Below are 21,684 nucleotides of genomic sequence, written 5' to 3' on the forward strand. Positions count from 1 at the left end.
GTGGCTTAAACCCCAATACTAAACGTGCTTTTGAGTTTCCTATATGTAGGATCAAATTTGTTTTGGTTTTCTATAGGAATAAATAAATTCTCATTTTTGACTAATTACTCAGTGTTACAAGAAGGAGGAAATATCACTGCATTGAGTGGGAATTATGTACTTTCAGCAAAAACATTTTTGGGGAGAATAAATTGCATATATACAGTACATTTAGCAGCTTCAACCAGTTAGAGTAGATTGATGAAAATCTGCCAAATATCTTTCTAGATGAATGAATCATAACTTTATTTGGAAAAAAGATAAGTTGCATCAGACATATTGCATTCATGAAATAATTAAGGGGAACTTTTATTCTACTAATGAAGATTTAATAATGACTTACATAGTCATTAAGAAAATAGGGGAATATGAGGAACTTCATGAATCTAATTCCAATATAATAGCTATAATTTATTACTAGATTCTAATTGAATAGAAACCCCAACTTCATGATATCCAATAGAAAAATATGCTGAAAAATACATCTGCATTCAGATGTAATAGGCTGGTTCATATCTAACAAATATAGAGAAATTAAGCTGTTTTTTTTTTTTATTAACACCATTAGGTGACTTTGTCAAAATCGGTCAAGCCATTGTTGTGTATCCAATTTCAATATAAGCAAGAGCTAATATTTTCATTTACCTGATCGATACCATTCAAAGCTGCTATTTGCTGACATCCAAAAATAAATCCAGGTTACTAGAGGACACCTTGAACAGCTCTGAGCTGCCATGAAAAATCACACATATTAATGCTAGTGCCTTCTCTAAATTATTCACAGTGATTATAGAAGATTAGAAATAATTAAGTGGCAAGATCAGAAGGAAAAAAAGTATATTCCATGAAGGAAATGTGGCAGGCTTTGAAATTATCATATACAAGTATCTTTTTGGTCACCTATCTCAAACTTACTACATATAAATTCAATCTTTGATACAAATCTACAGTGTGATCTTTAGCTAGCCAGCCTGCACAGGCTTTGGAAGTGTTACATGGTATGACTTTATCTCACCTCCTGCATCCTCAGCAAAGGAGAGCAGAATGGGATAGAAGGGGGAAAATTCAGAAATAGTAACCCAGGGAGTGGAAAGATTTATTTTTTAAAAAAAATGGGGGGTAAGAAAAAAGAGTTTTAATTTTTGTTGAAATTGAGGGACAGGATGAGATACTCCATCACTGCCTTGTAGTTTAGCAGATTGGGCTGATTTTCTCATCCCTCTAAACACCGAGCAAACTTGCCCTCCTAATAATTTTTAAATGACATATCTTCGTAAGGTTGCTTTTATCTCATTCCTCAGCCCAAAGCTTGCATTCATATTTAGTCCAGTTTTGAAATAGTGTTCTCCTTCATCTCCCAACACAGTATTTGCCAGAGATGTGATTTTATTGAAGATGTCATTTATTTCAGCAATAGAGCTTGAGATGTGTCTCCTATTGCCACTTCAAGTTCCTCTGGTCATGCTCCTTCCCTCCAGTCAGTGGCCATGGCACTCAATGGGCATTGACTTAGCACAATTGAGCTCAAAATTTCTGTTTCTAAGAAATTTGAAATTTGTCAAGTGCATTTTGTCCCATTTTACAACCTTCTTTCTCACAGTTAAGTGAATGATTGTAGTTGTTAAATTAGTAACATGATTGTTAAGTGACTCTGGCTTCCTCATTGACTTTGTTTCTTTGAAAGTTACCAAAGGTGATCACATGACTCTGGGACACTGTAACGGTCATAAATGCAAGTTAGATGCCAAGCATCTGAGTTTTGATCACGTGATGCTTTTGATCACATGAATTGAATTTTTTGAATTTTGATCATGTGATGGGGATCACATGATGGGGATCAGATTTTATTTATTTATTTATTTTATTCATTTGTCAAACATGTACAAGCTAACAAGTATAGGCATGAACATAAACATGAACAAAGGAAGCAAATACAGATATATGGGGACCATAAGGCAGGGATGAAAGGCACGCTGGTGTACTTATGCACACCCTCTTTATGGACCTCTTAAGAATGGGATGAAGCCCACAGTAGACAGTTTGAGATTAAAGCTGTGAGGAATTTCATTCATGTGGTAGGAATACTGCAATGGTAGTAAGTGTGAAAAACAGTCATAAGTCACTTTTTCAGTGGCATTGTAACTTCAAATGGTCACTAAATGAACTGTTGGAAGTCAAGGACTACCTGTATGTACAAATAGGCACTCTTCAACGACCTGAAAGAGTGTACAGGCCTCTTTGTATACCAAAAAATAGAACCTAGCTTGACATGAGATATTAGGGACAGAAATAGAACAAGAGGCAGAATGAGAGAGAGCTAAAGATAGTGAAAGAGTAGGCAAGAAGCAAACTTAAGAGAGAAGAAAATGTGCTGTGTGAGCTCCCTCCTTCTATGCTCCTCCTCCTCTGTGTGACATCCTGTCACTTGGCAACTTGAAAGTCCTCTGAGACTTCCTTTCCAGGCACCTACATTATACATGTCCAATTTGTCCTCCCATATTATTATTCCTGCTGGCACCTCATAGAAAGGAAACCAAGCCAGAAAAATCTGCATTAACTTGTTTCAACTTGTCAGATGTAAGGACAACACCACCCTTGGCTTGGCTGTCGGGACAATGCAGTTGAGACCAACATACTTTGTGACAACTCAAGGACTGAAGGATAGCATATTAACATGTTTGTGAGGAAAATCCCATTGATTGAGACAGCTCACTTACCACCCACAAAAAAAGCACATTCTGTCTGACTTCTAATTTTCTGCAAACACTCCAGATTTAGAATACAGAAGGCCTACAAATGTCCTGACATAATAACAAATGTGATCAACTTAACCCCTGTTGCATTTTAAAAGTGAAATTAGAAGATCTGGATAATGGAAAGGCTGGCTATCCAACAGTGACCTTTATTTTCAAATGTAGAGTAATTTTAATCACCTTGTATATTAAAACCAACCTCTGGAACAAAAATGTGTTGTCATGCTATGTCACCTAACTCTCTTTAAAAATGTTAATCTTCCTTGAAGTCTATAGTACGCTATAAATTAGTATGGCATTTAGATTCAGCACTTTTTCCCAGTGGAAAGTGGAATCTTCAATTTCCATTTTTCTTCAATTATAGGCCTAGAGGAAAAAAATGTGTATAAAATGCATTCTGATCAAAAAAATCTGCAGTTAGGATTACTGCTAAGCTTCCTTGAAATCTCTTCTAAAGACAAGTGTGATGGTTAAATTCAATTTTATTTTTATGGGTAGTGGGAGTCTTACATTTTTGGTTTTGCTTTGTTTTACTCCTGGGGGAGGAAATACGGGGAAATGTATTCTTTATTTTATATTCACACTCACATTTTACATTTGGTTGAGAAATAGTGGCTAGTCCCGTAATCGGTACCAAGTAGGGGATTTAAAGCTGGCTTTTTGCAGTCCTCCTTTGGTATTAGAAAATTACAGCTCCTTTTCACATTTATTTAAAGGGAAATTTCTATGGTTGGATATAAAATTATCAGTTAGAACATTTCAACACTTCGTTTGGAATTGTTGAAAGAAAAGTTGAAAGCAAAAAAAAAAGGAGTAAACAGAATGTACTGCACAGGAGGAAGATGGAGGGGTTCTAAAGGTAAGAAGGAGAATGGGAGTAAATACTTTCCATTTGCGCCTTTAAAAAGTACTGAGTATACCTTTTCACGAGTCTGTCATCACTCCCTTTCCTTCTGATGTAGTTAAACAGAAACAGAAGAATCTGCTCTGCAATAAATTCATGAAGATTGACCTCGTGTTTAAAACTGTCTTTGGACCAGAGAAGTGAATTTAAAAAAAGGAAATAAAATAAAGGAAAACTTAAGTTTTGGAAGAGATCAATTATAATTTCAAAAAAACTAATCTGCTAAAGAAAATTAAAATGATATCTAACCCTGGAGTAGGGGTAAGCTTATAATGATGTTAAAAGATTCACTCAAATTCGGTCAGTCACGAAGCCCTGCAACCAGAGGAAAGTTGATTTTTGTGCTGCTTAAACAGCAGAAAATTCACACCTATCCTAACACTATAGGGTGATCACCATATGAAAAATTGTAGTATCCCTCCAAATTTTTCTCAAGCTCTTACTTACACAGGTAAGAACATCAAGTGTTTTTGCTGGCTGTTGGTGGCTCAGCAAAGAGCTAGAGCCCACTGTAACTACATAGCCAAAAAGGCATTCAGAGTTGTTAACCTAATCCTACATAGCATATTTTCTGGTAATAAACATTTGCTAGACCAATACTCAAATACAGCTCATCAGTCTGGAACCCACATTACGTATCTGATATTAACACAGTTGAGAAAGTCCAGAAATATTTCACAAGAAGAGTTCTCCACTCCTTTACTCATTGTAGAATACCTTATGCCACCAGACTTGAAATTCTAGACCTAGAAAACCTAGAACTACACCGCCTTCGGTCCGATCTAAGTATAGTATATAAAATCATACATTGCAGTGTCCTACCTGTCAATGAATACTTCAGCTTCAACCATAACAACACTAGAGCAAACAATAGATACAAACTCAAGGTTAATTGCACCAAACTTGATTGCAGGAAATACGACTTCAGCAACAGAGTGGTCAATGTCTGGGATACTCTACCTGACTCTGTGGTTTCTTCCCCAAACTCCAAAAACTTTAACCTTAGACTTTCTACTATTGACCTCACCCCCTCCCTAAGAGGTTTGTAGGGGGCATGCATAAGCACACAAAAGTGCCTACTGTCCCTGTCCTATGGTTTCTTTTATTTTTCTTATATGCACTCATTTCTTGTATCCATAACTATGTTCATCCTTATACCTATTATCTTGTAAGCGATTGACAAATCAAATAAATAAATAAAGCATGCATCATGTTTGCACTGGACAATTGGACTTGTTTTACTGGAATGTAGGATGGCAGTAGGCTTGTTGATTGTCTAGGAAAAGGAATGCCTATAATCCTCTGAGACCTCCAGTCTCCTTCCCTGCTTGTTCTGTCTTTTGCTCTCTTTCTTTTTCAGGATCTCATCAATCTTCCCAACCACAATTTTCCTGGTTTTCTTTCTTCCACTCTGTGGGTTCATATTTCTTTCTCATATGGGTTTCTTATTGTACAATAAAAGGTTCAGAAAAGACAATGCGATAAATAATTATCTTAGTTTTACAATTAAAGTTAATTCCTTTTTTCTTACTTATGCTAAGACATTTTTCTAAGCAGATACAGTCATTATTTTTATTCCTTCCTGGGTCTTCAACTGGCTCCCTTAATTTTTTAAAACTTTTTCATCCCCTTCCTTCCCTTCCCTTTCATTCATGTCATTGAGCAGAAACAATTTCTCCTGGATCATGTGGCTTGAGAGTGTTGCACATTTTTTCCAAGAACATGCCCCTAAGTCTTTTATTACCATTTATTGAAGTATAATATGCAATTATTATTAAGGTATGGAGTACTATGTACCTATCACAACCTAAATATCATCAAGTCTTATTTTCTGACATACATTTTAACTTGTTCTTTCATAATTATGCTATACCTCAACTTCTCTGCAGGTATAAATCAACTCACTCCAATCCATTTTTTTTCTTAATTTCACAGTGACAAGGATGAGGAGACATATTACACAACAATAATAATAGGGGTGTTGCGTAGCTGGATATGTAACTGGATAGATTGTGAACCCAGAAAGGGGCAGAGACTGTATATTTGGACCTGTATATAAACCCCAGCCTTCCTGGGAGCCAGGTCTTCTGCCTCAGGGCAGAATTCCCTTTTGCAAAAGCTTCATAATAAAGCTCTTATTTATTGTTCACATGTCTCCAGTGTCTCCTTAATGGTTGATTTTTATCACACCCTTCATTTGTGTCAATTTATGCTTTTTCCACTTAGTATCCTTCCAAGTCACAATCTTCCATATGTTGTGGTCTTTGGCATATTGACTAATAGGCTATATATACTAAGAGAAACTATTCATCACATCCTCTTTTGCTTCTTTGCGCTTCATATCAGGGATATAAGCTTGAGATTCTGACATTCAAGAAGGATGGTGTGAACTGAGTTCAGTTTTTAGGACTTCCATGATGCAAGTTTTTTTTCCTTTTCTGTTTCTTGAATGTGTGACTCAAAAACACTGTTGCCTGAATGCACAGACTAGAAACAAATCTCACTGATACCAAGTTTGAAAAATGTGTTAATCATAACAAACACAGAACAGAAAAAGAATGACTTAAGGACTAGAAACATCTGGCTCATCTGATTATTTTGACATCATCAAAATAATGTCAAGCACTATATTCTGCTGTACAAAAACAAGCTTTTCAATACAGTTTCTAAAAATTTACATTACTGCTTCAGCTGCTTGCTTCAGACTGTGTAGACAGACAAATGGTAAAAATAAAATTCAAAAGCCAACTGTGTCTTGACTTAGAACATTCATGATCCTCTGTTTAGTTACTGGCTGTGTGTTTCTGAAATAGAGTCTCAATCCTTAGGTGTAATCTAAGTACATTAGATTTTGGGCTACTAGTGCTATATAAGGCAAACAATAGTAACACCATTATTTAATACTTGTGCTTATAAATATCCAGAAGCACTGACCCAACTGTAACTGGGAACAAGATATTAAACAGCTAGGTTTAACCTGATTTAGCAATGTGCCAGCTATGATTTTAGGACTAAAAAATCTGTCATCTAGTATTATAAATAGAAAGGAATGACACTTGAATGACTCTTGAAGGAAAGATAGCTTCTTTCTTCAGGTGCTTTAGTGCCTGCCAGTTGATAGAGTTCCCGCAAGCCTTATTAACCTTTGTGAAAACGATTATCCTCCAACAGAGGCTCTTAAAAATATTGTGTGCAATATTTTTGAAGCACATACCATTGATCGAAGAAGAATGCCAAGATATCTGTTACCTTGGAACATAGGTAAAAAGATTATTACCCTCAAAAGATTTTAGATTATTATCTAAGATTTGCTTTGAGAACCAAGGCACAGACGTAAAAACTTCCTGAAATGTTCATTCCGGTTTTCTGGAAATGGAAGAAAAGGCATAAATGGTAAAAAGAAAATTCAAAATTTAATAAAAAGTACTTACTAAATCCTTTGGACAATATGCTAATTTTTAAAGCTAGGTTAACAAAACACTACATTCTTATGGCAGGCCACATCCTCAAAACTGAAACATATTATGAGTTAATGTGATAAACTGGTTCATATAATATGCTAAGACAAAAGTAGCTTCCATGCAGTTTGGTCCAATTGTTAAAGCAACAAGCTACAGAGTGGAAGAACATGAGTTCAAGTCCCCCTTTAGACATGAAAGCCAGCTGATTTACTCTCTCTCAGCGGCTCTCTCACCCTCACAGGGTTGTTGTAGGAAAAGTAGGAGCAGAAAGGTGTGCTGGGTATGTTCACCACCTTGCGTTATTTGTAAAAATAGTAAAGGCAGCATAAAAATAAACAAATAAATAAGAAGAGCCCATTGCATTTTAACCTAGATGACTATATTATTACCATTATGAATGGAGATGTATAGTAGGGCTAACTGATATGAGAACTGACATCCAAAAACCTAGATCACATTTATATATGATTTGAAATATTTGATTTCTATTCTTGAATCAAACATGTTTAATATGTTTTCTCATTACCCCAATGTCTCTAAGCCACACAAATTTACAGTCTGCGCAGTATGTTCATCATGTTGAAGTATGACAAAAAATGTTCCTTAGATTTCCATAACTGGCCATTCTATGTATTTCGAGTTTGGGTCAGGTACATTGCATGCATGTTCTGGTTGGTGTGACATGAGCAATATCAAGTTCCTTTCACAAAGTACTGTTTAGCTTAGATATCCAGCTTGCATACAATTGCATAACCACACTTGGGCTAATATTGGATTTTTAATGTAGTGCTGACATAATGCCCTAACTAAACAAAAACTGACCTTACCATTTGTTAGGAAAGGAGGTATAAATAAAATGAAAACAGGTCTTCACCCTGTGTGATGCAAAAACTGGGACTGACCACAGCTTTTGGGGATGGATACAGAAGTCAATATCTATGGGCCCAACTGGTGATGACTCTGACATACTACAGACTGTGGCTTGGAATGCAAGATAAGCAAATAAATAAAACAACACATTAACAAATGAAATAAACCAGATAGCAGATATGTTATGTATCTGTGAAATGAAGAGATAACAAAAGGTGGTTCAGTCTTATGCAGGATCCAATTTGGGTCAGTCATGGGACCAGAGGTTAGTCTTCCGAACTTGCAGATTCATGCTGGAGCCCATCCTCAATATCTGTCACCACAATGTTCTCTTTCAAATATTCTGGTGAGTATCAGTTCTAGCACAAATCTGAAAGCTCAGAAGACTAAACCTCTGGTCCTACTGGCTTACCCAGATTAGATCCTGCATAAATACTCATTTACACCAGACTGGACCACCTGTTTTCAGCTCTGTTATGACCTTCTCTTATCTCTTCATTTCACAGATGCACAACTTATCTACTTTGTGTTTTTTTTCCATTTCACTTTTTAATGTATTATTTTATTTATTTGCTCCTCTTATATTCCAAGCCACAGGCTATAATATGTCAGAGTCATCACCATTTGGGCCCATAAATATCAACTGCTCTGCCCTTCCCCACATTATCCTGGGACATGTATATTTGCCTTCATCCATAATGGAGTATTTGTGAACAAACATATAACGAATACTTCTGGTGGCATGAAAGCTGTATTGATTGGGAACATCAGTGTATTTCTGTGTGCAAACTAATCTGTGTAGCTGGTTGGAAAGTCAAAAGATGTGCTGTAAATGTTACATACTGAACATTTACATTGAACAAGATTCTGTGTTGCAAGGAGGAATACAGATTTGAAGAAAGACCAAGGACTGCCAAAGGAAATACAAAATAAAATGATGGAAAACATAAATGATAAAGCACTTGATTCAATAGATACATATCTTAATGGAAGTGACTATTAGCTATGACAGTACATCATTTATTTATTTTTATTTATTTATTTATTTGATTTGCCAATTGTTTACAAGATAATAAGTATAAGCGTATACATAGTTGTGAATACATGAAATGGGTACATAGAAGAAAAATAAAAGAATAAGAGAAACAATAGGACAGGGACGGTAGGCACGTTGGTGCGCTTATGCACGCCCCCTACAGACCTCTTAGGAAGGGGGTGAGGTCAATAGTAGACAGTCTAAGGTTAAAGTTTTTGGGGTTTGGGGAAGAGACTACAGAGTCGGGTAGAGTATTCCAGACGTTGACCACTCTGTTGCTGAAGTCGTATTTCCTGCAATCAAGTTTGGTGAGGTTTACTTTGAGTTTGTATCTATTGTGTGCTCTTGTGTTGTTATGGTTGAAGCTGAAGTATTCATTGACAGGTAGGACATTGCAATGTATGATTTTATATACCATGCTTAAGTCAGACCGAAGACGGCGTAATTCCAGGTTTTCTAGTTCTAGAATTTCAAGTCTGGTGGCATAAGGTATTCTACAACGAGTAGAAGAGTGGAGAACTCTCCTTGTGAAATATTTCTGGACTTTCTCAATTGTGCTAATATCAGATACGTAATGAGGGTTCCAGACTGATGAACTGTATTCGAGTATTGGTCTAGCAAATGTTTTGTATGCTCTGGTTAGTAGTGTGATATTACCAGAGAAAAAGCTACGTAGGATTAGGTTAACAACTCTTAATGCCTTTTTGGCTATGTAGTTGCAGTGGGCTCTAGCACTTAGATCATTAGAGGTGAGTATTCCAAGGTCCTTTACAGAGCTTGGGTCATCAACAAGTTCTTGACTATTCAGCTTGTATTTTATTTTCTGATTTTTTTTGCCAATATGTAAGACAGAGCATTTATTTGTTGAGATTTGAAGTTGCCATTTGTTTGACCATTCAGATACATAGTCGAGATCTTTTTGAAGGGTAGCAGTATTGTCTGTGGTATTGAACAGCTTTACATCATCAGCAAAAAGAATGCAATTGCTCTTAATATGATCGCAGAGGTCATTTATGTAGAGTATGAAGAGAGTTGGTCCTAGAACACTGCCCTGGGGGACACCACTATTGACAGGTACTGGATTTGATAGGACGCTCCCGATTTTGACCATTTGTTGTCTGTTTGACAGGAATGCTTCTATCCAGTTATTCAGTTGTCCAGAGATACCATAGGATTTTATTTTTAGGAGTAGTTTGTCGTGTACCACTGAATCAAAGGCTTTACAGAAGTCTATGTAGATTGCGTCTATTGCTTTGCCCTGGTCGAGTTGTGTCGTCCATATGTTTTTGCAGTGTAAGAGTTGCAGATTACAGGATAGTTTTTCTGAAACCAAATTGTTTATTGGAGAGTAGGTTGTTTGTCTCTAAGTGGAGGATAATGGATTGGTTAATAATTGATTCCATGACTTTACAGGTGACGCAGCATAAGGAGATTGGCCTGTAATTTTCAACTAGGCTTGGGTCTCCCTTTTTGAAGATGGGGATGACTGTGGCTTGTGACCATAGGTTAGGCAAGGAGCTGGTTCTGAAAGATTTTTCAAAGATTATGCTTAGAGGTTTGGCTATGGCAGTGGATAGCTTTCTTAAGAAGTAGGCACATATTCCATCCGGTCCAATAGATAGAGATGGTTTTAGATTGCGTAGTGATTTTTCAACATTGTCTTCTGTGAAATCGATATGTATTAGATCATTGTTGTTATCTGTGGTACGGCTAGAAAATACTGGGCATGATCCATTGCTGTTTACAAATACTGAGCGAAGAATGTGTTAAAGATGTTGGATTTAATGGTGTCGTCGTTGCAGTCTTTACCATCAGGTCCTATCAAGGAGGGATGGACCTTGAGTCTTTTAGTTTGTTGTTTACAAAATTGTAAAAAGCACGGGTGGAATTGGTGCTTAGAAGGTTTTCCTCTTGTTTAATGTGATAATTGGTGCATTCGGTCTTTATCTGGTGGCATAAATTTTTGTATCGGTTTTTGAAATTGGCAACGTGACCAGATTTGTTTTTCCGCCAGAGTGATCTCTTTTTGGATTGAAGTTTCCTTATTGATATGGGTAATCTGCTTTTTTGTTTTGTTTTGGGAGTTGTTGTTGGAACATATAGTTTGATGACTCTTTTGACTTCAAGTAAAAATATGTTGTAATGGTCTTCAACAGTATTGCATCCAGTGAATAGAGATTGCCAATCAAGGGATGAGAGATCGTTGTCTATAAGATCATAGTTGCCTTTTTGAAGTTACAATTGGGGATTACATCATTGTGGTGATTTTTGTGTGGACGTATGTTGAGACAAAAGTCAATAATATTGTGGTCACTACTGGAAAAGGGTTCTTTAGTTTGTATTCCGTAAATTAAATTCAAACTATTGCAGAAGATGAGATCAAGGCAGTTGTTTAGTCTAGTGTTGTTGGTTACTAGTTGTTCCTGTCCCAGATTTGTAATAGCATTATAGAAGGTTGTGTGTATGATTTCAGTTGTACAGTCATTTAGGGTCCAGTCAATATGAGGTAGATTGAAATCACCAAGAAGGATAAAAGGGTATGGGCAGGATGCAGCCCATGTTAGTAATGTATTTAGCTTGTTTACATGTTCGATGTCATAATCAGGTGCTCTGTAACATAGTAAGAATCGAATTGTGATATTTAAGGATAGTTCACAGATGATGGTTTCAGGAAGGGCAAGCTCCTGGGTAACTTGGATATTTTTTAGATGTAAGGATTTTTTATAGAATATAGCAACACCACCTCCTCGACGATTTTCACGATCTGATCGGTAAACATGATAGTCTCTTACTGTGGTAATGGAGTCAGGGAGAGATGCATTGAGCCATGTTTCACAGACAAATATAATGTCGAAGTTAGCCATATTTAGGAGGATGAGAAATTCAGGTATTTTATTCACGAGGCTTCTTGCATTGAGTAGTTTGCATTTGAGGCCGGCAGTAGTTGGAATTGAGGTAGTTGGGGGCGTGCGTGCCTAGTCTTGTGTGATGGTGGATCGGTTGAGGTCATAACATCATAACATCAGTTGAGGTCATAACATCATAACACAATGTAACATTAATACAACAACATGATAAAAACATTGCCAGAAGATATTATCTAATATTTATAATTGGTAGTATCAGGTAATTATTTTCAGTTCATTTAATTTGAAGTGATATTATAGAAATTAGTTTTACAACATTACAGAGACAAATTATTACAATAACTGTTGGAATTATTTGTTTAGAAAAAATAGACACAATCTAGATAATGTCATGTAAAACAAGACACAGCAATAAAATTGCTTCAGTTCTCAATTGATCACTCTTTTTCTATATAAAAATGGAAAATATCTTGAGGCACAGACAAAACCTTTCTTAAAAAAAAGACAATTTAGAGTCATATATCCCTTGAAGGAAGTAATTCTATATGAAATCTTATCCACAGTGAGATCTTGCCTTCTGTTCATTTTAAACAATTCCATTTCAAATAAAAACATTATTGGTTAATAATTATATCACTTATTTCTGGCTTGTAATTACAACTAAAAGTATCCTAAGAATATGAACATGCAAAATATCATTACGCCATAAAACTGAACTATTTTGAAACCAGGATAACAGTAAAAACAGTTCTATTGAAATAGTTCTATGTATCAAAGCCTGTCGACCATGTTGCTTCTCATCTATTAATTGTATCTTAATGGAAAATATTAGAGAACTTCACAATTATTATTTTTTTACTAACAGTGCTAGGTAACAATAAAAAAAAAAGAATTTGCTCTAATTCTAAAACTTTTTACAGTGAAAATATCAGTTACTAGCTCGATACCTGTGTTTCACTATGAAACTATATGGTTGGGCTTAGTTTTTGAAGAGGAAAATAAGGGGGGGAAAAATCTGCCTCTGCCAAGCAGCATCCATCAGTATTCATCTGGCTAGTGTCCTGTCAGTATGTGAAAGTGTTGATGGCTGTTTGGAAACTGAAAGAGTATTTGCTGTGTGAACAAGAAGGAGACAGCAAGGAGCTTGGGTGTGGCGTAGCTGAACTGCAGTTTGAAGAGATTTCTTTTCAGGTGGGGAGGGGGAGTAGAACTCCATAGCATCAGAATGTGTTAATAATAATATAGGAAATACTAATGGTCTGATGGGCATTTAGAAAAATCCTTTCTTAGCAAGCACCTAGAAACCAAGAAGAACATATGTGCTGAATTTCAAGTTTGTAGCAGTGGTGGGATTCAAAAACTTTTACTACCGGTTCTGTGGGCATGGCTTGGTGGGCGTGGCCATGTGACTGGGTGGGCGTGGCTTTTTTGCAGCCCCCACCCATTTTTGGGAGCTTCCTAGTCACAGAGGAGCCTCAGGGGGGGGGTCGTTTTTGCTCCCCTAAAGCTCCTCTGGGAGAAAAGGAACAGAGCATGGGAGGGGTATGCAGCACCCCTCCAAGCTCTGTTTTGAGAGCTTCCTAGCCTCAGAGAAGCGTCTGGGGGGGCATTTTTGCTCCCCTAAGGCTCCTCTGGGACTCTGGAAGGCAAAAAATGGTGGGGGGTGAGCTCCTCCCTCCATTTTTGCCTTCCTGGGCCTCAGCAATAGGAATCCTGACACAGCTGATCTTATCTACAGCTGATTGTTGGGAGAGGAAAAAATGAAAAAAAATACCTTAGGCGAATGTCAGGCAGGCAGGCCGGGTAAGCGAGCATTGGGCAAGAGGGCGACCGGGTGGGGGGTGTGGCCATCCAGAACTTACTACCGGTTCGGCGACCCATGCCAAATTCTTGCTACCGTTTCGCCCGATCCAGTTCGAACCGGCTGGTTTGTAGGCTTTACAGTTCTGGAGGTTTTGTGATGATGCATGAATGATATTTCGCTTTTATATATATAGATAGATTCCACAACGGATGTCCCTCTCATTGTCATCATCACCAACAAAGTGTATCTGGAGAAATGAAGGCTGCTGCTGAGGCCCCGCCATGATACTCCTATCCTGTGGTAGACTTGACCCTGCACTTTGAATGTTGGCCTGAAATTTCCCTCCTTCACCTCTTTGGCTCCAAAAGGCATCATTTGGAAGCAACCGTTGTACTTCCAGACAGCAGAAAGAAAGTGGTTTGACATTGGATGCTGGTGGGTGAGAAGGCGGTGTAAGGGTTCAGGGTAGGGCTGAAGGAGAGGGAAGTGGACTTTACCACCACTGCAGCACATCCCGGGACTCTCATCCCGGGACTCTCTCACTTTAGAGCACAGCAGCAGTCACAAGGTAACCGAGGTCCGAGATCAACAACTTTTTCCCTGGAATAATCTGAGGTTCATACTGAAAACCAGACAAATACTTATTAGTCCAAAGCATTGATGTCATTTGTGACTGATTAACATAAGGGTTATTAGATGTATAGTTGTTTACAGCCTGTCTACTGTCTTGGGGATAACTTTGATGATATTTGTGTATAGCTTCCTTTATTTATGTTTTCCTAATTGCATCTGTAAATCTTTTTCTACGTTTTTGCCTCTTTTCCCTTTAACTGGTGTTAGAGTAGAAAGAACAGATTTGTCTGAACTGAGGAGGAAAATAAGGGGTGGGGAATGCCTCTGCCTACCAGCATTCATCAGCATTCATCTGGCTAAGATCCTGTCAATGTGTGAGAGAGTTGAGGGGTGTTTGGAAGCTCAAACAGTATTTGCTATGTGAGCAAGAAGGAAACAGCAAGGAGCCTGGGCATGGCTTAGGTCAACTGTTCTGTAACTGATAATAGATAATCGGAGTTGGAAGGGACCTTGTAGGTCATCTAGTCCAACCCCCCACCCAAGCGGGAGACCCTACACCATTTCTGACAAATGGCAGTCCAATCTCTTCTTGAAAGTGTCAAGTGATGACACTCCCACAACTTCCAAGGGCAAGCTGTTCCATTGGTTGATTGTTCTCACTATCAGAAAGTTTCTCCTTATTTCCAGGTTAAATCTCTCCTTGTTCAGTTTCCATCCATTATTCCTTGTCTGGCCTTTAGGTGTTTTAGAAAATACTTGACCCCTTCCTCTATGTGGCAGCCCCTCAAATAATGGAAGACCGCTATTATGTCTCCCCTGGTCCTTCTTTTCACGAGACTAGCCATGCCCAGTTCCTATAACCATTCTTCATATGTTTTAGTCACCAGTCCCCTAATCATCCTAGTTGCTCTTCTCTGTACTTTTTCTAGAGTCTCAACATCTTTTTTATAATGTGGTGACCAAAACTGGATGCAGTATTTTAGTGTGGTCTTACTAAAGCTTTATTTAGTACCTCACTTGATCTTGATTGTATCCCTCTGTATTAGTATCCCTCGGTATTAGTACCTCACTTGATCTTGATTGTATCCCTCTGTTAATGCAACTTAGGATTGCATTAGCTTTTTTGGCTGCTGCTGCACACTGCTGGCTGATATTTAGCTGGTTGTCCACTAAGACTCCAAGATCCCTCTCACCGTTACTGCTATTGAGCCTGGTTTCACCCAGTCTATATGTGTACTTTTGTTTTTTCTTGCCTAAGTGTAGGACTTTACTTTTCTCTATATTGAATTTCATTTTATTAGATATGGCCCAGTGTTCTAGTCTGTCAAGATCCATCTGGATCTCGAGCCTATTTTCTTGGCTGTTAGCTGTTCCTGCCAGCTTAGTATCATCTGCAAATTTGGTAATCTAAGTTGTTAATTAAGATATTGAAGAGTACTGGGCCTAAGACAGAACCTTGTGGCACCCCACTGCTTACTTCCCTCCAGGTAGACTTAGACCCATTAAGGACTACTTGTTGAGTATGGTTTGTCAGCCAGTTGTGAGTCCATGTAGTGGTGGTGCTATCTGTTCACTTTTTTCTAGCTTACCAAGAAGTAGGTTGTGGTCTACTTTGCTGAAATCTAAACATATTATGTCTACAGTATTTCACTGATCTACTAATTTAGTCACTATGTTGAAGAATGAAATAAGATTGGTTTGGCATGATCTGTTTTTAACAAACCTGTGCTAACTGCTGGTTATTACTTTACTTGTTTCTACATGTTGGCAGATCTGTTTTGTATTATCTTTTCCAATATCTTCCCAGGTATTGATGTTAGGCTGATTGATCTATAGTTTCCAGGGTCTCTTTCTTTCCTTTTTTGAAGATGGGAACCACATCAGCTCTTTTCCAGTCCTCTGGTAGTTCCCCGGTGCTCCAGGATTTTTTACAGATATGGTTACAGTGGTTCTGAGATGACCTCTGCCAGCTCCTTTAAAACTCTGGGATGTAATCCATCAGGCCCTGGTGATTTGTGTTCATCAAAATCAGACAAGTGTTTGTTTGTTTGTTTATTTGTTTATTTATTTATTATTTATTTACTTACTTACTTACTTATTTATTTACTTACTTATTTATTTATTTTGTCAATTTCTTACAAGATAATAGGTATAAGTAAAAACATAGTTATGAATACATATAAGAAGAATAAAAAAATAAAAGAAACAATAGGACAGGGACGGTAGGCACGTTGGTGCACTTATGCACGCCCCCTACAGACCTCTTAGGAAAGGGGTGAGATCAATAGTAGACAGTCGAAGGTTAAAGTTTTGGGGGTTTGGGGAAGTAACCACAGAGTCAGATAGACTATTCCAGACATTGACCACTCTGTTGCTGAAGTCGTATTTCCTGCAATCAAGTTTGGTGCGATTAACCTTGAGTTTGTATCTATTGTTTGCTCTTGTATTGTTATGGTTGAAGCTGAAGTATTCATTGACATGTAGGACATTGAAATGTATGATTTTATATACTATACTTAGATCGGACCAAAGGCGGTGTAATTCTAGGTTTTCTAGGACTAGAATTTCGAGTCTGGTGGCATAAGGTATTCTGCAGCGAGTAGAGGAATGGAGAACTCTTCTTGTGAAATATTTCTGGACTTTCTCAACTGTGTTAATATCAGATACGTAATGTGGGTTCCAGACTGATGAGCTGTATTCGAGTATTGGTCTTGCAAATGTTCTGTATGCTCTAGTTATTAGTTCAATATTACCAGAGAAAAAGCTACGTAAGATTAGGTTAACAACTCTTAACGCCTTTTTGGCTATGTAGTTACAGTGGGCTCTAGCACTTAGATCATTAGAGATAAGTACTCCAAGATCCTTGACACAGTTTGGATCATCAACAAGGTCTTGACTATTCAGCCTGTATTTTATTTTCTGATTTTTTTTGCCAATATGTAGGACAGAGCATTTATTTGTTGAGATTTGAAGTTGCCATTTGTTTGACCATTCTGATACATAGTCAAGGTCTTTTTGAAGGGTAGCAGTATTGTCTGTGGTGTTGAATAGCTTTACATCATCAGCTAAGAGAACGCAGTTGCTCTTGATATGATCACAGAGGTCATTTATGTAGAGTGTGAAAAGAGTTGGTCCTAGAACACTTCTTACTATTCTTACTATTTTTTTTGCTTATTTTAACTTTTATTTCTGGTCTGTCTTTTACAGTTATGTTTTTGGTGGATTGAGCTATAGTTTCTTTTTGGTGAAGATCGATGCAAAGAATGAGTTAAACAGTTCTGCTTTCTCTCTGTTGTCTGTTACTTCCTTGCTGTCTTCTCTCTTTAGTGGACTGTTTCCTTGATTTTTTTTCTTGTTATTTATATGTTGGAAGAAACTTTTTTTTATTATCTGTGTCTTTTATTGTAAGTCTTTGTTTGTTCTGAGCCTTTGCTATCCTGACTTAGTCTTTGCAGAGTCTGGCTATCTGCTGATATTCTGCCTTAGTTGTATGTCCCTCTTTTTTGTACTTGTCCTTTTGTACTTTCAATTTGCCAGAGAGATCTTTGTGCAGCCATGCTGCTTTTTTCTTGGATTTCTTGTTGTTCTTTCTTAGTGGTATTGTGCTGGTCTGGGCTTCTATGATCATACCTTTCAGATTTTCCCAAGATTCTTGAGTTGTTTTCTCCTTTAAGATTTTCATCCATGGAATCTTTCCCAAGTTCTCTCTGCATTTATTAAAATCAGCTCTTTTAAAATCCAAGACTCTGGTGTCATTATGTTCTATTGATTGTGTTTGTGTTATGTTGAATTCTAGTATGACATGGTCACTCTCGCCCAAGGTTCCTGCAATTTCAACTCCCTCTATCACTTCTTCTCAGTTTGTAAGAATTAAGTCCAGTATGGCTGTCCCTCTAGTTCCATCCTCTACCTTTTGGATCACAAAGTTTTTAGCTAGGTTGGTTAGGAACTTATTTGATTTCTCACTTGGTGCAGAATTAGTTTTTCAATTGATATCAGGATAATTGAAGCCCCCCATTACTATTGTTCTGTGTTTCCTGCATATGTTTGTTAGTTAAAACTGTAGTAAAAGTTCTTGCTGCTGTGCAAGTAAAACTGGAACTGAAACTCCTCTCCTCTGCTTGTGTTTTGCTTTTGGAAGAGATTTCTTTTCAGGTGGGGAGGGGGAGTAGAACTCCTTAGCACCAGAGGGCTGTTGTATGTGCTGTGTGAGCAAGAAGGAGACAGCAAAGAGTCTGGGCGTGGCTCAGCTCAACTGTTCTGTAGTAAAACTTTTTGCTGCTGTGAAAGTAAAAGTGAAACTGAAACTCCTCTGTGTTTTGCATTTGGAAGAGATTTCTTTTCAAGTGGGAAGGGGGAGTAGAACTCCTTAGCATCAGAGCATGTTAATAATAAAATAGGAAATACTAATGCTCTGGTGGTCATTCCGAAAAATCCTTTCTTAGTGAGCACCTGGAAGGCAAGAGGAACATACATGCCAAATTTCAAGTTTGTGGGCTTTACGGTTCTGGAGATTTTGTGATGATGCATGGTGCTTTTTCGCAGATAGATAGATAGATAGATAGATAGATAGATAGATAGATAGATAGATAGATAGATAGATAGATAGATAGATAGATCATGGTTATGATTATTAAAGGAAACCTTGAATAATAGAAAAATCAGTTTTTATTGTAATCAGAGAATAAGAGATAATGTTGTAATTATACCTATATTTATTGTAAAGAAAATTGAAGACTTGTTTCTGATTCTTTTTTTTAATTCTTTCTTTCCTTGCTTCTCCTCTCTATAATATTTTAGTTCTTTGTAGAAATCTTAATAAAAGTGTGTTTTTTGTGTGTGTGTTTAATCTAATTGATCAAAACATTGATTACAAGTAATTATTCCAAAATATCTGATTTATCAAGAACATGATCAACAAAAACAGATTCAGTAATTATTTTAAAACTGGCATTACCCCAAATGTAATATTTTCATGGTTAAAAGGATCCAAATTATCTCTAACCCAGTATTTTCCATATATAACTTATGGCATTAAATATTGAACCTGATAACTAAATGAGCAAAGTTTCTAATATTTGACAGGATTCCCAGCTAATCTTAAAGAGGGGTTAATATCTAAAGTTTCTTATTCCAACTAATAATCAAGTACAATGAGCATCCCAGTGATAAGACTAAAAATTTGACTGTAAATCCAACCTTCTTTAAAGGTCATTGTTATTTATATAGAGAAAATATTAAAATGCCCCTGCCTGAGCAAATTATTTAATATAGTATAAAATATAGAAAATAAGAAAGATTACCTTGCTCGAGACGTGCAGGAGATTATTATTATAACACATTTAATTTAAATGCCATCTCAATCCCAGCCTAAGCAAAGGGGGCTAAAGCTTTCCTTAAATCTAAAACATCCATATAGCATTCATAGGCTATTCAGACATCTTCCTAAAAGCATGGACTTTGTAGTATTTAGCTGAAGTTTAAACCATTAAGTTTGCATCCAAATATTCAGAGAAATGCAAAACCTTTATGTGACTCTTTTTATCACTAGAGAACAAAATTTTGTTTCATTACTAGAAGACAAGATATTGTTAGAAGAAATATCCATCTGGTTCAGTTCCAAGCTGGGAGAAAGGCACTGGAGACAAAATGGAGGCTAGAGGCTGATTGGAAAGAGGGTCCATTTTGTTGAAGCAGAACCACCAAGCATGTGTGATTCTGGGCAGCTGACAGAGGTGGTATTCAGTATGTTCTGACCAGTTCTGGAGAACCGGTAGTGGAAATTTTGAGTAGTTTGGAGAACCGGCAAATACCACCTCTGACTAGAGATTTTACAGTATCCTTCCCCTGCCCCACCCACCAAGCCATGCCCACAGAACCGGTAGTAAAAAAAAAAATGAATTCCACCACTTCAGCTGACCACATGGAGTTGAAAGTGAGGGGTTTTTATACCTTCTCCCTGCTTTTTTTATAAAAAAAATTCAATATTTACATACATGATGTGTTGTGAGTTAATTTTGTGAGTTTGCTTGCAAGCAAATTTTATGTGACAGACTGAGCTAGCCAATGGCAAATAGATAGATTTCTGAATGAATCTGTGATTCTGTGAGCAACTCAATCTGCCTGCCTGCTTTGCCTGATTTTGGGTAAAAGTTGCTCTTTTTTTATAAAAAAAATTCAATATTTATATAAATATTTATATTTATAATATTTACATACAAGCCATGCCCAGCCAGTCACATGACCACCAAGCAAACCCACAAATTAGGCCATGCCCACAGAACAAGTTAGTGGTCCTGGGATCTAAAATTATGGGTTTGGTAGTCCCTGAGGTCCAAAAGGTTGACGACCCCTGCTATAAACTACCTATAGTCCAATTATATTGAGATGGTATATTGAGACACATTTCAGAAATAAAAAGAAATTCTGAACTGATAAATGAAACATCTTAACTATGAAGTAGGGATTTGATTTTGTGTTGGTGGTAAAACTCATAGTATGACCAGTTTAGATGTGATAACTTGTTTAATGCTGATGTTGTGTTAAACAATGATTATACATGTAAGACATAAATCAAATATATTAATTTATCAGCATCAGAAAATCTCAGAGACAGACCATAGTTTATGGTCTAGAAAAAAGCCAGAATAACAGCACACCACTTCTATATGTTGTTAAAACATTGGCCTTGATGTTATCACCAAAAATCCAGCTCAACCTGAGGGATATGACATTTTTTAATGAGAAATCTAACCTGAATATTAATATACAGATACGTGGAAACCTGGCAATTAATACCATCTGAATGCTTTTTCCCCTTAGGAAAATGTATTTTTATTCCCAAATCAAATCCTAGTCAGTGTTTTCCTTTTATTTATTTCTGAGTTTAATTTTAAGAAGTTGATTAAAATCACTATGCTGTTTAAAAAGCAAAAAGCTTTATGTTTTAAGACATATCAGTTTAAGAAAATGTTTACAAAATTATGTCTGCAGTTTTGAATATCTGTATTTCCTTTGCAGAGATAAGGTAATTAAAAGAATTTTGTAGGAAATTAGACTAATTTTTTTAAAAAAAAACATTGGCTTTTGTATAAGTGTGAAAAATACAAATCAATAGAGGAACATGTTCTCAGAGAAATGAAACAAATACATCTTTATAATTGCAACACATAACACAGAAAACAGCTGCATGCCTATTTTGAATAATTTGAGTCTGAATATAAATATGTATGCTGCAGGAAAAATTAGAACAAATCGGAACACACAGGAACCTAACTTTTTAATAGTGTTTTTTCAGAGAAACTGGAACTAAGCAACTAATACATATTCTAAAAGTCTGTCTGCTTACCCTTAAACACATCCTTTTGCTTCCTGATT

This window comes from Notechis scutatus, chromosome 3, assembly GCF_049901735.1.
Source record: "Notechis scutatus isolate UNSWTSFEM ecotype Mainland chromosome 3, rNotScu1.2, whole genome shotgun sequence".
Lineage (NCBI taxonomy): Eukaryota > Metazoa > Chordata > Lepidosauria > Squamata > Elapidae > Notechis > Notechis scutatus.